The sequence below is a fragment of the Melanerpes formicivorus genome, unplaced genomic scaffold (genome assembly GCF_026170545.1).
Source record: "Melanerpes formicivorus ecotype bairdi unplaced genomic scaffold, bMelFor1.0.p_v2 SCAF_16, whole genome shotgun sequence".
Lineage (NCBI taxonomy): Eukaryota > Metazoa > Chordata > Aves > Piciformes > Picidae > Melanerpes > Melanerpes formicivorus.
In genome coordinates this window covers 17,968,675-17,993,496 of record NW_027142368.1, presented here as the reverse complement: position 1 = coordinate 17,993,496, position 24,822 = coordinate 17,968,675, and the positions used below count along the sequence as shown (strand labels likewise).

Genomic DNA, 24,822 nt, shown 5'->3' with positions numbered 1-24,822 from the left:
CGAGCCGAGCCGAGGAGCCGAGCCGAGCCGAGGAGCCGAGCCGAGCCGAGCCGAGGAGCCGAGCCGAGCCGAGCCGAGGAGCCGAGCCGAGCCGAGCCGAGGAGCCGAGCCGAGCCGAGCCGAGGAGCCGAGCCGAGCCGAGCCGAGGAGCCGAGCCTCTTTTCAGACAAATTAATACTGCGCTTCTACACCCAGTTGAACAGGAGATCTATGAAGTTGGAGGGGATGGGTGACAGGGTTAGCTGGCCTCCTAGGGATTTTAATCCCCTCCAAGAACATGCAAGCATTTCCAACAAGCTGAGAGCAGCAGAGGCTGGCACTTACCTAGAAGGGAGTCCAAAGAAACCAGGAAAAATCTGAGCAAAGAGCTGACCTCAGCAGAGCCGGGAACCACCGTGGTGAGCTGAGCCCCACCGAGCAAGGTCTGAAGTAGCCCAGCCTGACAGAGCCACCATCCTTTTAGGCTCTCTCACTTTGCTGACTGGTCCTAGGCATACAATTACTGGCCGCACACCCATTTACAATTTTCATGTGTCTCTGGCCATGCTGTCACAGAGACATGGAACCACAGATCGTGACTCCAACTCAGTTAGTAGATTTTTCTCTACGTCTCCATTGTGCCCACACTCAACATTGCATTCCAGGTCACCATTTCAACATCTCACCTCTTCATTTCAGAGAACCCCACACCATTGCAGCGTTTCATTTCACAGAGCCCCACACCCTTTCATTTCAGGTCACCATTGCAGCATTTCAGCATTTCAATTCAGAGAGCCCCACGCCATTTCATTTCAGGTCAGCACTGAAGCATTTCATTTCAGAGAGCCCCACACCATTTCACTTCAGGTCAGCATTGCAGCATTTCACCTCTTTTCATTTCAGAGAGCCCCACACCATTTCATTTCAGGTCACCATTGCAGCATTTCATTTGAGAGAGCCCCACACCATTTCATTTCAGGTCATCATTTCATTTCAGAGAGCCCACCATTTCATTTCAGGACATCATTTCGTTTCAGAAAGCCCCGCACCATTTCATTTCACGTCAGCATTGGAGCAGTTCATCATTTCAGAGAGCCCCACACCATTTCATTTCAGGTCAGCATTGCAGCATTTCATTTCAGAGAGCCCCACACCATTTCATTTCAGGTCATCATTTCATTTCAGAGAGCCCCACACCATTTCATTTCAGGTCATCATTTCATTTCAGAGAGCCCCGCACCATTTCATTTCAGAGGGCCCCGCACCATTTCATTTCAGAGGGCCCCGCACCATTTCATTTCACATCAGCATTGCAGTGCTTCATCATTTCAGAGAGCTCCACACCATTTCATTTCAGGTCAGCATTGCAGCATTTCACCTCTTTTCAGTTCAGAGAGCCCTACACCCTTTCATTTCAGGTCAGCATTGCAGTATTTCAGCATTTCATTTCACAGAGCCCCACACCATTTCATTTCACTTCAGCATTGCAGCATTTCATTTCACAGAGCCCCACACCATTTCATTTCACGTCAGCATTGCAGCATTTCATTTCAGAGAGCCCACCGTTTCATTTCAGGACATCGTTTCATCATTTCATTTCACAGAGCCCCACATCATTTCATTTCACATCAGCACTGCAGCGCTTCATCATTTCAGAGAGCCCCACACCATTTCATTTCAGGTCACCATTGCACCATTTCACCTCTTTTCATTTCAGAGAGCCCCACACCGTTTCATTTCACTTCAGCATTGGAGCGGTTCATCATTTCAGAGAGCCCCACACCATTTCCTTTCAGGTCAGCATTGCACCATTTCATTTCAGAGAGCCCACCGTTTCATTTCAGGTCATCGTTTCATCATTTCATTTCACAGGGCCCCACACCCTTTCATTTCAGGTCAGTATTGCAGTATTTCAGCATTTCATTTCACAGAGCCCCACACCATTTCATTTCACTTCAGCATTGCAGCATTTCATTTCACAGAGCCCCACACCATTTCATTTCAGGTCAGCATTGCAGCATTTCATTTCAGAAAGCCCACCGTTTCATTTCAGGACATCGTTTCATCATTTCATTTCAGAGAGCCCCACACCATTTCATTTCAGGTCACCATTGCAGCATTTCACCTCTTTTCAGTTGAGAGCCCCACACCCTTTCATTTCAGGTCATCGTTTCATCTCGTGACGTCCCACACCTGAGCCGCCGCATGTCGTCTGTTTCTTAGTTTTTAAATAGAAACCCTTTTCCCCTCCAAACGCACACCAAAACCAAATAAAACAACAATGACCGGTCCTAAACACACAAATAGTGGCCACGCTCCCATTCACAAGTTTCACTTTTAGGTTCTTTTAGCAACTTCCCCTGCTTCCCCACAGACAATCCTACAATACGTTACGTTTTTACGGGATCCCCCGATCCCACACGCTTTACCCTTATTCCTCTTTTCTGCCGAGGGGAGCCGAGCCGCCTCTCGCATCTCTCAGAGCGCTGAGGCAACTCACCCCAAGACTAAAAATCGAACTGAAAATCTCTCCCCTTTATATTGATAGACAATAATGGTATTAATTGCTATTTGAAAAGGTTTTGAAGTCATCCCCACTGGACCTCCTCTATTAGATGCAAATGCTTCTGGAATGCAGAAGCAAATTCTAAAGCAGAGCAAAACAAATGTTGAGAACATACCTACAAAAGGTGTATCAATTAAAAACAGGGGACCTTCCTTTGTGTGTATCAAGGGACATCTGTCTTTATTATTTCTTGTTTTATTTGTTGTGGAATTATTTGTTCTTTGTTTTAAATTTGAATGGACAGCCCTCTGAACAGAGCTTAGCAAAACTCCTTCCCCCATACACAAGGGCAACAGAGGCCCCTATGTGGGCTGTTAACACACCTTTTAAGGGGTTCTGATGGCAACTGAGGTGGGTCTGAGGGTATCACTGGAGAATTTGGGGCCATATGGAGGGATGTGGGGAGCCTCCAGAAGGCTCCAAGAGAATCTTTTAGTCGGACCTTTAGGGTTACTTGCCGACAGCCAACCACAACAACCAGAACAGCTACTACTACTACGGTGCCTGCCACCAGCCAACCACAACCACGACAACCACCACAACAACAACAAATACTACGGCACCTGCCGCCAGCCAACCACAACCACCGCAACGGTGCCTGCCGCCAGCCAACCACAACCACGACAACCGCCAGAAAAACAGCAACTGCTACGGCGCCTGCCGCCAGCCAACCACAGCAACCACCAGAAAAACAGCAACTACTACGGCGCCTGCCACCAGCCAACCACAACCACGACAAATACCAGAACAACGATGACTACTACGGAGCTTGCCGCCAGCCAACCACAACTAGCCCTAACCATCCCACTAGAATACCCACTGGAGACCCTCCATTGGCATCCACACGCCCCTAAATTCCCTTTGGGTAGCCCCACACCCACCACAGATGCACACAGACCCCCTCAGGAGAGGTGGCAACACTGACCAGTTAGGGGGCTATCTCATGCTGCTGTGCATGGGAAGCGCCTCAGCCGGCCTCTGTTCAGAAGGTTTTTCATTCAAATTAAAAAAAAAAAAAAAAAAAAAAACACACCAAAAAACACACACAAACAAAAAAAAACACAAACAACCAAGCCAATGAATATTTAAAAATCCTAGAACACCCACAAAGGAAAATCCATTCTTTGTGTATTATAGACATACACTGCAAGTTTACGTAACACAGAACCCCATGTAGCTCATTTCAAAGCCTCTTTTGAGACTAATTCTGTATTTCTACACCTCGTTAAACAGGACAGCTATGGAGTTGGAGGAGGGTCAGGGTTAGCTGGCCACTTAGGGGTTTTAATCCCCTCCAAGAACATGCAGGCATTTCAAATGTTCCAGGCTGATACAGAAGAGCCCCAGAGAGCAGAGGAGGTTGACACTTACCTGGAGGAGAGCCCAAGGAAGCCAGAAAAAAGCTGAGCAAAGAGCCATCCTCAGCAGAGCCGGGCACCACCAAGGGGAGCTGAGTCCCACTGGGCTCAGTCTGAAGTAGCCAGGCTTGCAGAGCCACCATCCTTTCAGGGAAAGAAAATGCTCTCGCTTTGCTGAAAGGTCCTAAACATACAATTACTGGCCACGCTCACATTTAAAATTTTCACTACGTGTGTCTCTGGCCATGCTTATCACAGAACTGCAGGTCAGGACTCCAACTCGCTTTGGAGATTTTTTTCTACATCTCAACCGTGCCCACGCTCAGCTGCACGCTCCACACAAACTACGTTTCTAACATTTTAAGGTCTTTTAGGAACTTCCCCTGGTTCCACGCAGATAACGCTACGATACCTTAAGTTCTCAGGGGATCCCCCTGTTCCCATATGCTTGGCCCCAGCTTCCATTTTGTATAATGCAACACGGTACCACCTTTTCAGCATAGAAAATAAGCAAAAAGCCCTATTATACACACAAAAGAAAACCCACTCTGTATTACGGAAGCACACTGTATACTTATATATTTCAGAACCCCATGTAGCTCATTTCAAAGCCTCCTTTCATACAAATCAATACTATTCTTCTACATCTACTTGAACAGGAGAGCTATGGAGTTGGATGGATTGAGACTCCCTCTCGCTTCATAGTTTTTTGGGTTTTTTTGCCTTCCGTGTCTCGATCGTGCACACTCAGCCACACGCTCTAAACAAGGTTTCTAACATTAAGTTCCTTAGGGAACTATCCCTGCTTCCCCACGGACAATGTCTACAATACTTTAAGTTCTTAGAGGATCTGCCGACCCCATACACTTAACATCTGTAATACTTCAAGTTAAGCAGTAGCTGTAATAAAAGAATAACAGAAACAATGCTTATACTACTTTTGGAACTCCCTGGTTCCGACCCAAGAGCTCTTTTACCTTGGACAGCAATTTGCCTCTCCCGTGTAAGGGGTCCCGTTACAGCTTATGCATTGCCCCTTTCCCTTCAAAGCATACGTTTTTCTGCCTGGTGGCCCTTGTCCGTTCCTGCGCTGACCTGAGAGAGTTTAAGGAGCTCTGCCCGAGAAGCCTCGGAGGGGGCACCCGGAGAGATCCCGTTCCTCGGCAGGTCCCACTGCGGTGGCAAGAAAATGATCTGTGGAAAAAGACAAACTCCACAACTCAAATAAGTTGGAGTTTTACATGCTTTATTACAGTGCTGGACAGACGTGGGATCTCTCCTGAAGCCATGTGCCAAACAACTTCACATGCTCAGGTTATTTCTATAATACAGGAAGGGGTAGTGTTTCAGTGCCAGAAATCTATTGCCTTTTTTTGTGTTTTCTGTGGGTTACTGCGTATGTTTTTCATCTGTTTTTTAAAATCAGTCACTTAACTATCCCTTGTTGTTATTCTGCTCCTTTGATGCTCACAGTTTACCATTCTTATTTCATATAAAAGGTTAATCTTTTCCCATGTTAATTCTTATTTTATACAAAAAGGTTAATTTTTCTTATCAGGCTCAGCCAGCCTCCGTTCAGAGGGTTTTCCGTTCACATAAAAAACAATCGACAACAAAATCGATACGTTTTAAAAAGCCACTCTTTGCATATTATAGATACACACTGCACATTTATATATTTGAGAACCCCACGTACCCCATTTCAAAGCCTCCTTTCTTACAAATTAACACTGTAGTATAGATGTTTTACTTACTTTGAGCAGTGCTTTCTGGGCCAGATGTAAGCAGCTGAAGACATTTATTACATTATACGGCAAATTTATATAGTCTAATCAGAAGGCACATGTGGCGTATCTCAATTGGGCATTTTCTGCTGGCATACGTGTAATTAAGGCATACAGTAGGTCATAACAACAAAACTATTTTAACACGTCCAACCAAACTCTGCCCAGTTTCTCTCCTTCGGTTCCAAAGTGTTTACATTACTCTCAGAGTCAAAGGCAAAACATAGCTTTCTCTGACTCGAGCAAAGGCAAATCTTCCCCATAGTCTTCCAAAGCTATCCCAAAACACCTTCCCACATAATACTATTCTTCTACATCCACTTAAACAGGAGAGCATCTGGAATGTAAAAGCAAATTCTAGGGAGAGCAAAACAGGGTTTCAAAGCAGAAATATAACATGTGTATCACATAAAAACAGTAGACCTTCCTTTTTGTCTGTCACGGGAGGGGGGGTTGCCCTTCTTTGTTTCTTTGGGTTTTTTTTCTTTTTGTTTCTTAGTTTTCAATACAAATGGAAAAACCTTCAAAGAGGGCCGCACTCAGCTGCTCCCCACACACAGGGGCAAGAGAAGCCCCTAACTGGTCAGTGTTGCCACCCCTCTTAAGGGGATCGGTTGGCACCTAAGGTGCACCTGGGGGTATCAAAGGGGAATTTGGGGGCACATAGAGGGATCAGGAGGGCCTCTGGAGAGTCTCCCAAAGGATTAGTTGGATATTTAGGGTTATTTGGACCCCCGCCACAAAGGCCACTACTGCAAAGCTTTCCCCCCACCACCACAACTAACCCTAACCATCCGACTAAAATACCCACAGGAGACCTTCCATTGGGCCCCACATGCCTCTATATTCCCCTTGACTTCCCATTCAAATTAAGAAACTAAAAATAAAACCAGTGATGTTTGTTTTGTGTGTCTTGTGGGGTTTTTTAGTTTGCAAATAAGAGTCATTTCAAAGCCTTTTTGCATCCACATTACTACTGTTCTGCAATCTCTCGATTAAGAGCACAGCTTTTTCTCTGCTGGAATACCTCAGACTAACATTTTTTTCATGGGTTTTCATCCCCTCTGAGAGCATTCAGGCAGCTTTTTTGGGCAGCATCCCCCGCCCCTCACTCACCTGCTCCTCTCCTGCATCAGCACCCACCCCCATGTGGTATCATGGAAGGAAAGAGAGACAGCTGAGGGGCTGCCCCGCTTTTTATCACCCTGACCCACGGATGCCCTTCTCAGTAGGATTTGCACCTTCAGCACACAGCTGAGTTTTTGCTGCGCTTCTCTTCTCTGTGACAGCTGCTGCGCAGGTCTGCATCTCCAAGCGTGTCACACCTTCTGGGATTTACTACCCCATAGTCACCTTGCAGTTGGTGCATTTCTTGCTGGCAATCAACCCATCTCTTCCATCTGTTGCTCTCATTGTTTTGTTTCAGCTTTCTGAGCCTGTGTCGGTACAAGTCCTTCTCAGGGCACCGCAAACAGAGACAGACAAAGCTTCCTTTTCTCCAATAGTTCCAGGAAGATTTCCGGCACTTCTAGGCGAGCACCGACAGAGTGACGGCTGTGAGGGGACATCAGCCTGGCACTGGAGCTGGGCATTCTGAGCAGATGAGGAACCCTGGGCAACACCTACAGAGAAATCTTGGTTTCTCTGCAGAGAAGCACTGGCCTTAGAGACAAAGCTGTCTTTGATCTGGGCACCAGCTGCAGCTCCCAGCGGTGCCTAGCTGCAGAGCAATGGCCTGCACCTTCATCCTGATCCAGGTGGAGAGAGAACTGCCAGGAGCACAACTTCTCTGCTACGGTTGCAGCATCCCCAGGGGCCGAGCGCAGCCTTGCTGTTAGTGAGGAACACAGCCCCTGTGAGAAGCTCCTGGGGTCAGGGGACAAACAAGAGGTTGTCCACACTGGAAACAAGGGAAGTCTCTTTGCCACTCCCATTATACCCATCAGAGGACTTCTGCTTGCTTACCTACCTGCTCAGTTGGAGTCTACACTGGAAGAAGTTTCAGCTCCTTGGTAAAAGCGTGGACTGAGCAGTTTCTTTTTCAGCCTTTCCTTCCTGACTGACAGATCAAACCCTACCTGGAGCCCACACAAGCCAAGCAGGAGATCCCCTGCTAGGCTGGCAGGGCGAGGCTGTACCGTCGCAGCAGCCGTAGCCCTTGTGCCGACCGTGTCGCTGCTGCACGTCTTGCTTGCTCGGTTAATGAAGTGGAAAGCAAAGAGTCAATCTGTAAAGAATAAAGCAAAAAGCAAAGAACAGATCTCAGTTACTCACATTGTAAAGCTCTGAGGAGGTTAGCATGCATTCAATAAAAATACCACAAAATCATTTGTTCTCCCTTCAGCGTTCATTTAACTCACAGAGCTGTGAACTGATGCTGTCCCAAAACACACAGTCAGCATCTGGTGGTACTTGGAGCACCAAGAAGAGAGTTTGGCATGCTGGGAGAACACTTCCCCACTGAGGGAAGATCTGGGGCCCCACTGGGAGACTTGGGAAGGCACTGGGAGCACTAGAAAAGGATTTTGGAGTTACTGGGAAGAAGAGGGAGAACACAGGGGCCATGCTGGGAGCAATCGGGAAAGCAGAATAGAATACAGACTTAACCAGGTTGGAAAAGACCTTCCAGAACACTGAGTCCAACCTATCACCCACCACCATCTAGTCAACCAAACCATGGTACTCAGTGCCTCATCCAGTCTTACTTTAAACACTTGCAGTGATGGTGACTCCATCACCTCCCAGGGCAGCTCATTCCTCATGAGTGCAACACAAAGCAGACTTACTTGTGGTCTTGTTCTCCAAAGCACAACGTATAGACTGCTCCTGATGTAGACATACACACACACCCCACATGTGGAGAACAGCAAGAGTCCTGCAGACAAGACTCCTAACAGGAGTGGGGAAACACTGGGTGTACTAGAAAAGAAAAAGAGATAAAGGGCCAATTCTGTTATCACTTACAGCTCCACACTTCCGTCATTATTGCATGCACTAGAAGCACAGAGTTACAGGTATCTCTGGGTACAGTTGAGGCAGCAGCCGCCACCCCCCCAAAGCCCCGCGCTGCCCCGCCGGCCGCCGCCACCGCGGCCAGCCCCCAAAGCCTCGCGCAGCCCCGCCGGCGGCCACCCCCCCACGCCCCACGCAGCTCCAGACCCTGACAGGCTGGACAGATGGGCAGAGTTTGGAAAGCATGCACGGACTCCCTGGTTGGTGAAGCAGGAATTGTTTAGTGGTACAGAACAAGCAGTGTATGTAGGAAAAATCAAGCAGGCTAAGCAATTCCCTGGCATTCTTGCACCACTGCTGCTAATTGAGTTTTCTTCTTTGATATGCAGCTCTCTATTATTATCTTCATCCCATAGCAGGTTGAGCTTCTCCAGCACGGAGGCGAGCGTCCTTCTGTCTCACACTTCAGGCTGTTTACTGCAGTCAGCTCTTCTTTATCATCAGACTGTTCTTCCGTCGTCAGCAGCCTGTTGTTCTTTCCTGTCCTGAAACCTTCCATACATACTTTCTGCTTTCCTTCAGGCAGAGTCCAAGGGCATGATATTGAACACATGCAAGTGCCAAGTTCTACACATTACCACAACAACCCCAGGCATTGCTACAGGCTGGGGTCAGACTAGCTGGATAGGAACCAGGCTGGAAAGGGAGCGGTAAGGGAGTGGCAAAGGGCTGGGAGGGGCTCAGGACAGTACTGGGAGGTACTGGGAGGCTGTGGAAGGACTCTGGGGGGGAGGGTTACTGGGGGGGAGTGAGGGGGCACTGGGAAAATTCTAAGGGTTAACTGGGAGGTACTGGGAAGGGCTCTGAATGGCACTGGGAAGAACTCAGAGACTGTGGAAAGACTCTGGGGCAGTGTGGAGGGGCTGAGGGGGGCACTTGGGGTTATGAGGAGATACTCACAGTGCTCCCACTGCTCTCCCAGTTGTCTCCCAGTTGCTCCCAGTTGGGTTCCTGCTGCTTCCAGTTGTCTCCCAGGACTCCAGAACTGACTCCAGCTGCTGCAGGTATGGCTCCCAGTCCCTCCCAGTGCCTCTCAGCCCCTACCAGCTTCCTCCCAGACTGGGAAAGGACTGGGAGGCACTGGGAGGGGTTCAGAACAGTACTGGAAGGTACTGGGAGGCTGTGGAAGACCTCTGGTGGGGGGAAGGTTATGGGGGGGAGAGTAAGGGGACACTGGGAAAATTCTAAGGGTTAACTGGGAGGTACTGGGAAGGGCTCTACATGGCACTGGGAAGAACTCAGAGACTGTGGAAAGACTTTGGGGCGGTCTGGAGGGGCTCAGGGGGGCACTGGGGGTCATGGGGAGATACTCCCAGTGCTCTCCCAGTTGTCTCCCAGTTCCTCCCAGGGACCCCTAGTGCTCCCAGTTGGGTTCCTGCTGCTACCAGTTGTGTCCCAGGGCTCCAGCAATGCCTCCAGCTGGTCCAGGCATGTCTCCCAGTGCCTCCTGGTCCCTACTGGTCTCCTCCCATACTGGGATAGGACTAGAAGGGATTGGGAGGTACTGGGAGGGACAGGGATAAACAGGGAGGGACTGGGAGGGGACTGGGAAGGGAGTGGAACAGTGTGGGAGGGGACTTGGAGGGACAGGGAGGGGACATAGTGGGAATGGACTGGGAGGCTGTAAAGGGCTGTGGGAGGGAAATGGGGGGCTGAGGGGGGTACTGGGAATTCCTGGGTCATACTCCCAGTGCTCCCAGTTGTCTCCCAGTGGGGATGCTACTGCTTCCAATTGTCCACCAGGGCTCTTGCCAGGTAGTGCAGGTATGACTGGGAGGGGACTGGAAAGGGATGGGGAAGGCACTGGTTGGGGACTGTGAAGGGACTGGGATGGAATGGGAGGAACTGGGATGGACTGGGAGGGGCTGGGATGGACTAAGGGGGCACTGGGAAGAGACTGGGATGGGAGTGGGAAAGGACAGGGAGGAACTGGGTGTACTGGAATGGGAGGGAACTGGGAGAGACTGGGAAGGACTGGGAGTGCACTGCGACGGGACTGGGAGGGGAGTGGGGAGCCAGTGGGAGGGGATTGGGAGGGAACTAAGAAGGGAATGGGAAAGGAAAAGAGTTGGAAGGGACTGGGAAGGGACAGGGAGGGGATTGGTAAGGGACTGGGATAGAGTGGGATGGATCAGGGAGGGAATTGGAAAACGACTGGGAGGGTACTGGAAAGGGCTCAGGACAATAGTGGGAAGGACTGGGAGGCTGTTAACAGCTCTGGAGGGGAATTGGGGGGCACTGGGAGGCTGTGGAAGGATCTGGGGTAGGGAGGGTTACTGGGGGGGAGTGAGGGGGCACTGGGGAAGTCTAAGGGTTAACTGGGAGGTACTGGGAAGGGCTCTACATGGCACTGGGAAGAACTCAGAGACTGTGGAAAGACTTTGGGGCGGTCTGGAGGGTCTCAGGGGGGCACTGGGGGTCATGGGGAGATTCTCCCAGTTGTCTCCCAGTTCCTCCCAGGGACCCCTAGTGCTCCCAGTTGGGTTTCTGCTGCTTCCAGTTGTGTCCCAGGGCTCCAGCAATGCCTCCAGCTGGTCCAGGTAGGCCTCCCAGTGCCTCCTGGTCCCTACTGGTCTCCTCCCATACTGGGATAGGACTAGAAGGGATTGGGAGGTACTGGGAGGGACAGGAATAAACAGGGAGGGACTGGGAGGGGACTGGGAAGGGAGTGGGACAGTGTGGGAGGGGACGTGGAGGGACAGGGAGGGGACATAGTGGGAATGGACTGGGAGGCTGTAAAGAGCTGTGGAGGGAAATGGGGGGCTGAGGGGGGTACTGGGAATTCCTGGGTCATGCTCCCAGTGCTCCCAGTTGTTTCCCAGTTGTCTCCCAGTGTTCCCAGTGGGGATGCTACTGCTTCCAATTGTCCATCAGGGCTCTTGCCAGGTAGTGCATGTATGACTGGGAGGGAACTGGCAAGGGATGGGGAAGGGACTGGTTGGGGACTGTGAAGGGACTGGAAGAGGACTGGGAGGGGCACTGGGAGGGGAGTGGGAGGGCCACTGGGCAGGACTGGGAGGGACTGGGGAGGAACTGGCAGGGACTGGCAAGGACTGGGAAGGGACTGAGAAAGGATTGGGAGGAAATGGGTTGAATGGGAGGGGATTGGGAAGGACTGGGGAAAACTAGGAAGGGACTAGTAGGGGACATGGAAGGGACTGGGATGGAATGGGAGGAACTGGGATGGACTGGGAGGGGCTGGATTGGACTGGGGGGGCACTGAGAAGAGACTGGGATGGGAGTGGGAAAGGACAGGGAGGAACTGGGTGTACTGGGATGGGACTGGGAGGGAACTGGGAGAGACTGGGAAGGACTGGGAATGCAGTGCGACGGGACTGGGAGGGGAGTGGCAAGTGACTGGGAGGGGAGTGGGGAGCCAGTGGGAGGGAAATGGGAGGGAACTAAGAAGGGAATGGGAAGGGAAAAAAGTTGGAAGGGACTGGGAATGGAATGGGTAGGGAGTGTGAAGGGAGTGGGAAGGAACAGGGAGGGCACCGGGACAAACTGGGAGGGGACTGGCAATGGCACTGGGAGGACCTGAGTGAAATGGGAGGGGACTGAGAGGGAATGGGAGGAACTGGGAAGGATGGGGAGGGAACTATGAGGGGAATGGGAATGGACTGGGACAAACTGGGAGGGGACTGGTTGGGAACTGGATGAACTGTGAAGGGACTGGGAAGTGACAGTGAAGGGACAGGAAGGGACTGGGAAGGGACAGGGAGGGCACTGGGACAAACTGGGAAGGGACTGGGGGGGGACTGGGAGGGGACTGCTTAGGCACTGGGATGGGAATGTAAAAGGGACAGGGAAAAGAGTTGGAAGGGACTGAGAAGGGACAGTGCGGGGAGTTTGAGGGACTGGGTGGACCAGGAGGGAATGGAAGGGACTGGGAGGGTACTGGGAAGGGTCTGGAAAAAGCCTGGGAGAAACTGGGAGGGGACTTGGAGGGAACTGGAAGTGGACTGGGAGGGAATGGGAGGGCACTGGGAAGGACTGGGCGGACTGGGAGGGGACCGGGAGAGAATGGGTGGAACTGGGATGGAGTGGGAGGGAACTGGGAGGGCCTGGGAAGGGACAAGGAAGGGGAGTGGGAAGAGATTGGCACAAACTGGGAGGGGACTGGGAGGGAACTGGGAAGGGAAAAGGAGGGCAGTGCAAAGAGACTAGGAAGGGACAGGAAGGGACTGGGACAGGACTGGGAAGGGCCTGGGACAAATTGGGAGGGGACTTGGAGGGAACTGGGAGGACCCAGGAAGGGACATGGAGGGGAGTGGGAAGGGACAGGGACGGGAAAAGGAAGGGACAGGGAGGGGAGTGAGAGGGAGTGGGAGGGAACTGAGAAGGGAATGGGACAGGCCTGGAACTAAGTGGGAGGGGACTTGGAGGACCTGGGAGGGCACCGGGAGGGAGTGGGAGGAAACTGGGAGTGCCTGGGAAGAGACTGGAAAGGGCCTGGGACAAACTGGAGGGGACTGGGATGGAACTGGGAAGGGAAAAGGAAGGGACATGGAAGGGACAAGAAGGGTAGAAGGAGGGGACAAGGAGGGGACTGGGAGGGGAGTGGGAGGACAAGGAGGGTACTGAGAAGGGACAGGGACAAACTAGGAAGGGCCTGGAACGAAGTGGGAGGGGACTTGGAGGACCTGGGAGGGCACTTGGAAGGAATGGGAGGGGACCGGGAGGGAGTGGGAGGAAACTTGGAGGGCCTGGGAAGGGACTGGGATGGAACTGGGAAGGGAAAAGGAAGGGACAAGGTGGGGACAAGGAGGGGACAGGGAGGGGACTGAGAAGGGACTGGGAGGGGAGTGAGAAGGGACTGGGAGGGGAGTGAGAAGGGACTGGGACAAACTGGGAAGGGCCTGGAACTAAGTGGGAGGGGACTTGGAGGACCTGGGAGGGCACTTGGAAGGACTGGGAGGGGACCGGGAGGGAGTGGGAGGAAACTTGGAGGGCCTGGGAAGGGACTGGAAAGGGACTGGGAGGAAATGGGTGGACTGGGAGGGGACTGGGAAGGGAACTGGGAAGGGAACTGGGAAGGGAACTGGGAAGGGAACTGGGAAGGGAACTGGGAAGGGAACTGGGAAGGGAACTGGGAAGGGAACTGGGAAGGGAACTGGGAAGGGAATGGGAGGGAACGGGAGGGAACGGGAGGGAACGGGAGGGACTGGGAAGGGACGGGAAAGGGCCTGGGAGGAACTGGGTGGACTGGGACAAACTGGGAGGGGACTGGAAGGGAACTGGGAAGTAACAAGGAATGGACAGGGATGAGAGTGGGAAGGGACTGGGAGGGGAGTGGGAAGGGACTGGGACACACTGGGAGCGGACTTGGAGGGAAGTGGGAGGACCCGAGTGAAATGGGAGGGCACTGGGAAAGACTGGGTGACCACTGGAAAGGGAATGGGAAGAGACTGGGAGGGGACTGGTAGGGGACTGGGAGGGAATGGGAGGGACTGGTAGGAAACTGGGAGGGCCAGGAAAGGGACTGGGACAAACTGGGAGGCGACTGGGAGGGCACTGGAAGGCTAATGGAAAGGGAGCGGGAGGGGAGTGAGAGGGTATTGGAAAGGGACTGGGAAGGGAGTGGGGGAGAATGGGAGGGAATGGGTGGACTGGGATGGACTGGGTCAAACTGGGAAGGGACTGGGAAGGGCCTGGAACTGAGGGGGAGGGGACTTGGAGGGAACTGGGAGGGAATGGGAGGGCCTGGGAAGGAACTGGAAAGGGCCTGGGAGGGACTGAGAAGGGACTGGGTAGGTCCTGGGACAAACTGGGAGGGAACTGGGAATGCACAAGGAAGGGCAGTGGGAAGGGACTGGGAGGGGATTGGGAGGGACCTGAGAAGGGACTGGGACAAACTGAGAAGGGACTGGGAAGGGCCTGGAACTAACTGGGAGGGGACTTGGAGGGAACTGGGAGGACCTGGGAGGGCACTGGGAAGGACCAGGAAGGAATGGGAGGGGCTGGGATGGAGTGGGAGGAAACTTGGAGGGCCTGGGAAGGGACTGGAAAGGGACTGGGAGGAACTGGGTGGACTGGGAGGGGACTGGGAAGGGACAAGGAAGGGACAAGGAAGCAACACGGAGGCGACAAGAAAGGGACAAGGAAGCGACACGGAGGCAACAAGGAAGGGACAGGGAGGGGAGTGGGAAGGGACAGGGAGGGGAGTGGGAGGGAACTGAGAAGGGACAGGGAAGGGCCTGGAACTAAGTGGGAGGGGACTTGGAGGACCTGGGAGGGCACTTGGAAGGACTGGGAGGGGACCGGGAGGGCCTGGGAAGGGACTGGAAAGGGACTGGGAGGAAATGGGTGGACTGGAAAGGGACAAGGAGGGGACAAGGAGGGAATTGGGGAGGGACGGAGGGGAGTGGGAAGGGACTGGGAAGGGACAGGGAGGGGATTGGGATGGGACTGGGACAAACTGGAAGGGGACTGGGAGGGAAGTGGGAGGGAACTGGAAGGGTAATGCAAAGGGACTGGGAGGGGAGTGGGAGAGACTGGGTGGAGTGGGATGGACTGGGATGGAACTGAGTAGGCACTGGGATAAACTTTGAAGGGACTGGGAAGGGCCTGGAACTAACTGGGAGGGGACTTGGAGGGAACTGGGAAGACCTGGGAGGGAATGGGAGGGAACGGGAGTAACTGGGAAGGGACGGGAAAGGGCCTGGGAGGAACTGGGTGGACTGGGAGGGGACTGGGAGGGAATGGGAGGGACTGGTAGGAAACTGGGAGGGCCAGGAAAGGGACTGGGACAAACTGGGAGGCGACTGGGAGGGCACTGGAAGGCTAATGGAAAGGGAGCGGGAGGGGAGTGAGAGGGTATTGGAAAGGGACTGGGAAGGGAGTGGGGGAGAGTGGGAGGGAATGGGTGGACTGGGATAGACTGGGTCAAACTGGGAAGGGACTGGGAAGGGCCTGGAACTAAGTGGGAGGGGACTTGGAGGGAACTGGGAGGGAATGGGAGGGCCTGGGAAGGAACTGGAAAGGGCCTGGGAGGGACTGAGAAGGGACTGGGTAGGTCCTGGGACAAACTGGGAGGGAACTGGGAATGCACAAGGAAGGGCAGTGAGAAGGGACTGGGAGGGGATTGGGATGGGACTGGGAGGGACCTGAGAAGGGACTGGGACAAACTGGGAAGGGACTGGGAAGGGCCTGGAACTAAGTGGGAGGGGACTTGGAGGGAACTGGGAGGACCTAGGAGGGCACTGGGAAGGACCGGGAAGGAATGGGAGGGGCTGGGATGGAGTGGGAGGAAACTTGGAAGGCCTGGGAAGGGGCTGGAAAGGGCCTGGGAGGAACTGGGTGGACTGGGAGGGGACTGGGACAAACTGGGAGGGGACTGGAAGGGAACTGGGAAGGGACAAGGAATGGACAGGGAGGGGAGTGGGAAGGGACTGGGAGGGGATTGGGAAGGGACTGGGACACACTGGGAGCGGACTTGGAGGGAAGTGGGAGGACCCGAGTGAAATGGGAGGGCACTGGGAGGGACTGGGAGGGCACTGGGAAAGACTGGGTGACCACTGGAAAGGGAATGGGAGGGGCCTGGGAGGAACTGGGTGGACTGGGAGGAGACCGGGAGGGAATGGGAGGGACTGGTAGGAAACTGGGAGGGCCAGGAAAGGGACTGGGACAAACTGGGAGGCGACTGGGAGGGCACTGGAAAGCTAATGGGAAGGGAGTGGGAGGGTAATGGAAAGGGACTGGGAAGGGAGTGGGGGGGAGTGGGAGGGAATGGGTGGACTGGGTCAAACTGGGAAGGGACTGGGAAGGGCCTGGAACTAAGTGGGAGGGGACTTGGAGGGAACTGGGAGGGAATGGGAGGGCCTGGGAAGGAACTGGAAAGGGCCTGGGAGGGACTGAGAAGGGACTGGGTAGGTCCTGGGACAAACTGGGAGGAAACTGGGAATGCACAAGGAAGGGTAGTGGGAAGGGACTGGGAGGGGATTGGGATGGGACTGGGAGGGACCTGAGAAGGGACTGGGACAAACTGGGAAGGGACTGGGAAGGGCCTGGAACTAAGTGGGAGGGGACTTGGAGGGAACTGGGAGGACTTAGGAGGGCACTGGGAAGGACCGGAAAGGAATGGGAGGGGCTGGGATGGAGTGGGAGGAAACTTGGAAGGCCTGGGAAGGGACTGGAAAGGGATTGGGAGAAACTGGATGGACTGGGAGGGGACTGGAAGGGGACTGGGAAGGTCCTGGGACAAACTGGGAGGGGACTGGGATGGAACAAGGAAGGGACAAGGAAGCAACACGGAGGCGACAAGGAGGCGACAAGAAAGGGACAAGGAAGCGACACGGAGGCGACAGGGAAGGGACAGGGAGGGGAGTGGGAAGGGACAGGGAGGGGAGTGGGAAGGGACAGGGAGGGGAGTGGGAAGGGACAGGGAGGGGAGTGGGAAGGGACAGGGAGGGGAGTGGGAAGGGACAGGGAGGGAGCGGGAGGGAGCGGGAGGGAACTGAGAAGGGACAGGGAAGGGCCTGGAACTAAGTGGGAGGGGACTGGGATGGAACTGGGAAGGGAAAAGGAAGGGACATGGAAAGGACAAGGAGAGAAGAAGGAGGGAACAAGGAGAGGACAAGGAGAGGACAAGGAGGGGAGTGAGAAGGGACAGGGACAAACTGGGAAGGGCCAAGAACTAAGTGGGAGGGGACTTGGAGGACCTGGGAGGGCACTTGGAAGGACTGGGAGGGGACTGGGAGGGAGTGGGAGGAAACTTGGAGGGCCTGGGAAGGGACTGGAAAGGGACTGGGAGGAAATGGGTCAACTGGGAGGGGACTGGGAAGGGAACTGGGAAGGGAACGGGAAGGGAACGGGAAGGGAACGGGAAGGGACTGGGACAAACTGGGAAGGGCCTGGAACTAAGTGGGAGGGGACTTGGAGGACCTGGGAGGGCACTTGGAAGGACTGGGAGGGGACCGGGAGGGAGTGGGAAGGGACTGGAAAGGGACTGGGAGGAAATGGGTGGACTGGGAGGGGACTGGGAAGGGACAAGGAGGGGACAAGGAGGGGACAAGGAGGGAATTGGGGAGGGACGGAGGGGAGTGGGAAGGGACTGGGAAGGGACAGGGAGGGGATTGGGATGGGACCGGGACAAACTGGGAAGAGACTGGGACAAACTGGAAGGGGACTGGGAGGGAAGTGGGAGGGAACTGGAAGGGTAATGCAAAGGGACTGAGAGGGGAGTGGGAGAGACTGGGTGGAGTGAGATGGACTGGGATGGAACTGAGTAGGCACTGGGATAAACTTTGAAGGGATTGGGAAGGGCCTGTGACAATCTGGGAGGGGACTTGGAGGGCACTGGCAGGGGACTGGGGGGGGACTGGAATGAGACAGAGAGAAACTGGGAGGTGACTGGGAGGGAACTCTGAAGGGACTGGGAACGGACAGTGAGGGCACTGGGACAAACTGGTAGGGGACCGGGAAGGCACTGGGAGGGGACTGGGATGGAACTAAGGGACTGGGAAAGGCCTGGGACAGAGTGGGAGGAGACTGGGAGGGGATTGCGATGGGACTGGGAAGGAACTGGGAGGGGATGGCATACTCTGCAAAGGGTATGGGAAGAGAGTGGGAGGGTCTGAGTAAAATGGGAGGGGATTGGGAAGGGACTGGGATGGATAGCGAGGGGCTTGTGGGGACTGGGAAGGACTGGGAAAGCACTGGGTGGGGAATGCGAAGGGACTGGGAAGGGCCTTGGAGGGCACTGGGAAGGGAATGGGAACAGACCGGGAGGGGACTGGGATGGACAGGGATGGGCTGGGATGGACAGGGAGGGGCTTGGAGGGACTGGAAGAGAATGGGAGGGGTCTGGAAGAGAATGGGAGGGGTCTGGAAGAGAATGGGAGGGGTCTGGGAGTGCACTGGGAAGGGACTGGGAGTGCACTGGGAAGGGACTGGGAGTGCACTGGGAGGAAAGTGAGAATGGACTGGTAAGGGCCTGGGACAAACTGGGAGGGGAGTGGGAGGGACTGGGTGGACTGGGAGGGAATTGGGAGGGACAGGGCAGGACTGGGAGCTTGCTGGGAGGGACTGGAAAGGGCCTGGGCGAAACTGGGAGGGAACTGTGAAGAGACTGGGAAGGTATGGGGAGGGCACTGGGACGGATTGGGAGGGAACTGGGAAGGGACAGTGAGGGGAGTGGGAGGGACTGGGTGGAACAGGAGGGAATGGGAGGGACTGGGATGGAGTGGGAGGGACTGGGATGGAGTGGGAGGGACTGGGATGGAGTGGGAGGGACTGGGAAGGGACAGAGAGGGAACTGGGACAAAGTGGGAGGGGACTGGGAGTGCACTGGGAGGACCAGAGTGAAATGGGAGGGGACGGGGAGGGAATGGGAGGGCACTGGGAATGGACCAGGAGGGGACTGAGAGGGAATGGGAGGAACTGGGAATGACTGGGAGGGCACTGGGCGGACTGGGAGGGGACGGGGAGGGAATGGGAGGGGACGGGATGGACAGGAATGAGGGGGGAGAGACTGGGAAGGACTGGGACGGAATAGGAGGGAACTGGGAAGGGAATGGGAAGGGACTAGGAGGGCCCGGGATGGAGTGGGATGGACTGGGATAGGATGGGGAAGGGACTGGGTGGGAATGGAAAGGACGTGGAGGGGACTGGCAAGGGACTAAGAAGAACTGGGAGGTAGTGGGAGAAATTGGGAGGGACTGGAAGGGAACTGGGAAGGGACTTGGCTGGGAATAGGAGAGTACTGCAAAGGAACTGGGATGCAGTGGGAAAGGACTGGGAATGAAACTGGGAATGGACTGGGAAGGGACTGGGACAGTGTGGGAAGGGACTTGGTAGGGATAGCAAAGCGATTGTTACAGACTGGGACTAGCTGGAAGGGACAGGGACAAACTGGGAAGGGACTGGGAAATACTGGGGGGGACTGGGAGAACACATTGCAGTACTGGGAGCCCTTGAGGGAGATCTTGGAGTTCCTGGGAGCACTGTTGTTGCTGCGAGGTCACCGAGAATGGGATCAGAGAAGTTTTACTGGCAGCACCGCGTGGGACAGGAAGTCACTCACTGTGTTCCTGGGAGGACTGGAGAGGGATTTTGCAGTTCCCGGGAGCACTGGCAGAGACTGGGTGGCGCTGGGTTCACCCTGGGATCGCTGGGCGAGTCTGGGGGCATTGGGGTCAGCCTGCAAGAGCTGGGAGAGACAGGAGAACAGCTCGTGAACTGGGAGCAGACTGCTCCCGACCGCGGCAAATCGACACCCACCCACCCCCCCTCGCTGCTGCCCACCCCCAGACCCGTGGCAGAGTCCTGCAGCAGGGACAAAACAACTCCAGAGAGCAGCAGAGTCTACACTGAGATGATGCGGAGAGGAGAAAGCAGAGGGGACGAGGGTTACGCTGGCTAGGTCGGAGCCGAGGGGGCAAGGGCGGCGCCATCTTGGGAAGGGCAGGCGCTGTCACGGGGAGGGCGGCGCCATCTTGGGAAGGGCAGGCGCTGTCACGGGGAGGGCGGCGCCATCTTGGGAAGGGCAGGCGCTGTCACGGGGAGGGCGGCGCCATCTTGGGAAGGGCAGGCGCTGTCACGGGGAGGGCGGCGCCATCTTGGGAAGGGCAGGCGCTGTCACGGGGAGGGCGGCGCCATCTTGGGAAGGGCAGGCGCTGTCACGGGGAGGGCGGCGCCATCTTGGGAAGGGCAGGCGCTGTCACGGGGAGGGCGGCGCCATCTTGGGAAGGGCAGGCGCTGTCACGGGGAGGGCGGCGCCATCTTGGGAAGGGCAGGCGCTGTCACGGGGAGGGCGGCGCCGAAGGGAGCCGAGCCGAGCCGAGGAGCCGAAGGGAGCCGAGCCGAGCCGAGGAGCCGAAGGGAGCCGAGCCGAGCCGAGGAGCCGAAGGGAGCCGAGCCGAGCCGAGGAGCCGAAGGGAGCCGAGCCGAGCCGAGGAGCCGAAGGGAGCCGAGCCGAGCCGAGGAGCCGAAGGGAGCCGAGCCGAGCCGAGGAGCCGAAGGGAGCCGAGCCGAGCCGAGGAGCCGAAGGGAGCCGAGCCGAGCCGAGGAGCCGAAGGGAGCCGAGCCGAGCCGAGGAGCCGAAGGGAGCCGAGCCGAGCCGAGGAGCCGAAGGGAGCCGAGCCGAGCCGAGGAGCCGAAGGGAGCCGAGCCGAGCCGAGGAGCCGAAGGGAGCCGAGCCGAGCCGAGGAGCCGAAGGGAGCCGAGCCGAGCCGAGGAGCCGAAGGGAGCCGAGCCCAGCCGAGGAGCCGAAGGGAGCCGAGCCCAGCCGAGGAGCCGAAGGGAGCCGAGCCCAGCCGAGGAGCCGAAGGGAGCCGAGCCCAGCCGAGCCGCCGAAGGGAGCCGAGCCCAGCCGAGCCGCCGAAGGGAGCCGAGCCCAGCCGAGCCGCCGAAGGGAGCCGAGCCCAGCCGAGCCGCCGAAGGGAGCCGAGCCCAGCCGAGCCGCCGAAGGGAGCCGAGCCGAGCCGAGGAGCCGAAGGGAGCCGAGCCCAGCCGAGGAGCCGAAGGGAGCCGAGCCCAGCCGAGCCGCCGAAGGGAGCCGAGCCCAGCCGAGCCGCCGAAGGGAGCCGAGCCCAGCCGAGCCGCCGAAGGGAGCCGAGCCCAGCCGAGCCGCCGAAGGGAGCCGAGCCCAGCCGAGCCGCCGAAGGGAGCCGAGCCCAGCCGAGCCGCCGAAGGGAGCCGAGCCCAGCCGAGCCGCCGAAGGGAGCCGAGCCCAGCCGAGCCGCCGAAGGGAGCCGAGCCCAGCCGAGCCGCCGAAGGGAGCCGAGCCCAGCCGAGCCGCCGAAGGGAGCCGAGCCCAGCCGAGCCGCCGAAGGGAGCCGAGCCCAGCCGAGCCGCCGAAGGGAGCCGAGCCCAGCCGAGCCGCCGAAGGGAGCCGAGCCCAGCCGAGCCGCCGAAGGGAGCCGAGCCCAGCCGAGCCGCCGAAGGGAGCCGAGCCCAGCCGAGCCGCCGAAGGGAGCCGAGCCCAGCCGAGCCGCCGAAGGGAGCCGAGCCCAGCCGAGCCGCCGAAGGGAGCCGAGCCCAGCCGAGCCGCCGAAGGTTAAATAAAAGGTTAATCTTTTCCCATGTTAATTCTTATTTTATACAAAAAGGCTAATTTTTCCTATCAGGCTCAGCCAGCCTCTGTTCAGAGGGTTTTCCATTTACATAAAAAACAACCAATCGACAACAAAATCGATACGTTTTAAAAAGCCACTCTTTGCATATGATAGATACACACTGCACATACCCCATTTCAAAGCCTCCCTTCTTACCAATTAACACTGTAGTATAGAGGTTTTACTTCGAGCAGTGCTTTCTGGGCCAGATGTAAGCAGCTGAAGACATTTATTACATTATACAGCAAAGTCATATAGTCTAATCAGAAGGCACACGTGGCACATCTCAAATGGGCATTTTCTGCTGGCATACGTGTAATTAAGGCATACAATAGGTTGCAATAAAACTATTTTAACACATCCAACCTGTTATAAAATATGCATCTTTTTTTTTTTTAATATATATAATCCTTCTCTTAAAATGATTTTGAATACAAAGAAACAAAAATCTCATTCTATAATATCCCTATATCAAACTCTTATCCTAACACCTTAGTACCTTAGTACAATCACTAATTACTTAATACTTATAAATACTAAATACTTACTATTCATTATGCTTACAGGTAAAACAACTATTAAAAACAAAAATAAATCTCTAAAACACATCACAATCAGAAATAATGAAATAATCATTGTTGCTTTAAATCAGAACACAACTTTCATAGACTAGAGAGGTTATCAGAACGGGGGGGGAGAAAGGGGGGGGGGGGGGAGGCGGCCGGCTAGCAAAGGCACCATAAGGACAAAGAGGGGGGGGGAAAAGGGGGGTGGGGAGAAAGCCACCGAATTCACACCAGCTGCCCTTCCAGGCAGCCTCCAGGTCAAATGTAGGATTCCCTGAAGGCATGGAGACTTCCATAGGAGGTAATAGCAGCAATTTTGAGCTACACTGATGTTTTTGAGCCTAAAACTCGAGGTGCTTGTAGCAGATGCCACTGTCTCTTCTCACTCCATATTGCTGGATGTCAGTGCATACAACTTACAGCAGCAGTTCCTAAAGTACACAAAAGTATCTGGCAATCAGTGTTTCTTACAGGCTTCTAGGACAGTCATCTTCTCCCAAGTCATGCTTTTTGCCTAAAGTGTCCCTTCTGTCCACAATTAAAACACATGGAAAAAACTTTTAAGAGTTAGTGGGGGGGTGTCCAGCAGCAGGGGGGGAGTGGGCTGCTGTTGCTATTGGCCAGGTGCCAGTGACTGCAGCTCCAGGGGTGCAGGTGAGCTTAGTGGCCATGGTGGGGGAGAGGGGCTGGGGGGCGTAGATGTCAAAGAAGAGCTTTGTTCTGGTGAAATGGCATTACTATTCTAACAGCTTTATAATGCTCTGCTAATTGATCTAAAGAATCTTTAATTAGTCCCTGTGTTGTAAGGGAAGATGTAACAATTTTCTTTACTTTTGTTGCCGCCATCCCTCCCCGCTCCCATGTCTTTTCATTCTACATTGTTGCCCTTTTTTTTCCCTCCAAGATGTAAGTAAATGACTCTGAGTATCAAGTTATCTTCTTTTGTTCTTTGATTACCCATACGTGCTCATCAACAGGAGGCACCGACCCTCAGTTTCCCCAGTCACTTACCTCTGTCCGGGGTGACCATTTGTTGTAGTATTGATGTTTTAGTTACTTCGAGCAGTGCTTTCTGGACCAGATGTAAGCAGCTGAAGACATTTATTACATTATACAGCAAAGTTATATAGTCTAATCAGAAGGCACACGTGGCACATCTCAGTTGGGCATTTTCTACTGGCATACGTGTAATTAAGGCATACAGTAGGTCATAACAACAAAACTATTTTAACACGTCCAACCAAACTCTGCCCAGTTTCTCTCCTTCGGTTCCAAAGTGTTTACATTACTCTCAGAGTCAAAGGCAAAACATAGCTTTCTCTAACTCGAGCAAAGGCAAATCTTCCCCATAGTCTTCCAAAGCTATCCCAAAACACCTTCCCACATAATACTATTCTTCTACATCCACTTAAACAGGAGAGCTTCTGGAATGTAAAAGCAAATTCTATTCTAGGGAGAGCAAAACAGGGTTTCAAAGCATAAATATAACATGTATCACATAAAAACAGTAGACCTTCCTTTTTGTCTGTCATGGGAGGGGGGGTTGCCCTTCTTTGTTTCTTTGGGGTTTTTTTCTTTTTGTTTCTTAGTTTTCAATACAAATGGAAAAACCTTCAAAGAGGGCCCCACTCAGCTGCTCCCCACACACAGGGGCAAGAGAAGCCCCTAACTGGTCAGTGTTGCCACCCCTCTTAAGGGGATCGGTTGGCACCTAAGGTGCACCTGGGGGTATCAAAGGGGAATTTGGGGGCACATAGAGGGATCAGGAGGGCCTCTGGAGAGTCTCCCAAAGGATTAGTTGGATATTTAGGGTTATTTGGACCCCCGCCACAAAGGCCACTACTGCAAAGCTTTCCCCCCACCACCACAACTAACCCTAACCATCCAACTAAAATACCCACAGGAGACCTTCCATTGGGCCCCACATGCCTCTATATTCCCCTTGACTTCCCATTCAAATTAAGAAACTAAAAATAAAACCAGTGATGTTTGTTTTGTGTGTCTTGTGGGGTTTTTTAGTTTGCAAATAAGAGTCATTTCAAAGCCTTTTTGCATCCACATTACTACTGTTCTGCAATCTCTCGATTAAGAGCACAGCTTTTTCTCTGCTGGAATACCTCACACTAACACATTTTTTTCATGGTTTTCATCCTCTCTGAGAGCATTCAGGCAGCTTTTTTGGGCAGCATCCCCCACCCCTCACTCACCTGCTCCTCTCCTGCATCAGCACCCACCCCCATGTGGTATCATGGAAGGAAAGAGAGACAGCTGAGGGGCTGCCCCGCTTTTTATCGCGCTGGGGGAGGCGGCGCCGCGCTGGGGGAGGCGGCGCCGCGCTGGGGGAGGCGGCGCCGCGCTGGGGGAGGCGGCGCCGCGCTGGGGGAGGCGGCGCCGCGCTGGGGGAGGCGGCGCCGCGCTGGGGGAGGCGGCGCCGCGCTGGGGGAGGCGGCGCCGCGCTGGGGGAGGCGGCGCCGCGCTGGGGGAGGCGGCGCCGCGCTGGGG

General features: G+C 54.8%; 1 long non-coding RNA gene across 2 annotated transcripts; it reads right to left on the bottom strand.

Moving 5' to 3' along the window:
• Positions 1-8,943: 8,943 nt before the first annotated feature.
• LOC137446151 (uncharacterized) lies at positions 8,944-19,845 on the bottom strand. Of its 2 annotated transcripts, none has more exons than XR_010988573.1 (3): positions 19,723-19,845; positions 9,600-9,832; positions 8,944-9,215 (listed from the first exon to the last, which is right to left on the bottom strand). It is a non-coding gene; the product is annotated as an uncharacterized lncRNA (long non-coding RNA). The 2 variants fall into 2 exon arrangements; XR_010988574.1 differs by having other exon boundaries at positions 8,944-9,191.
• Between the last annotated feature and the right edge of the window lie 4,977 nt (positions 19,846-24,822).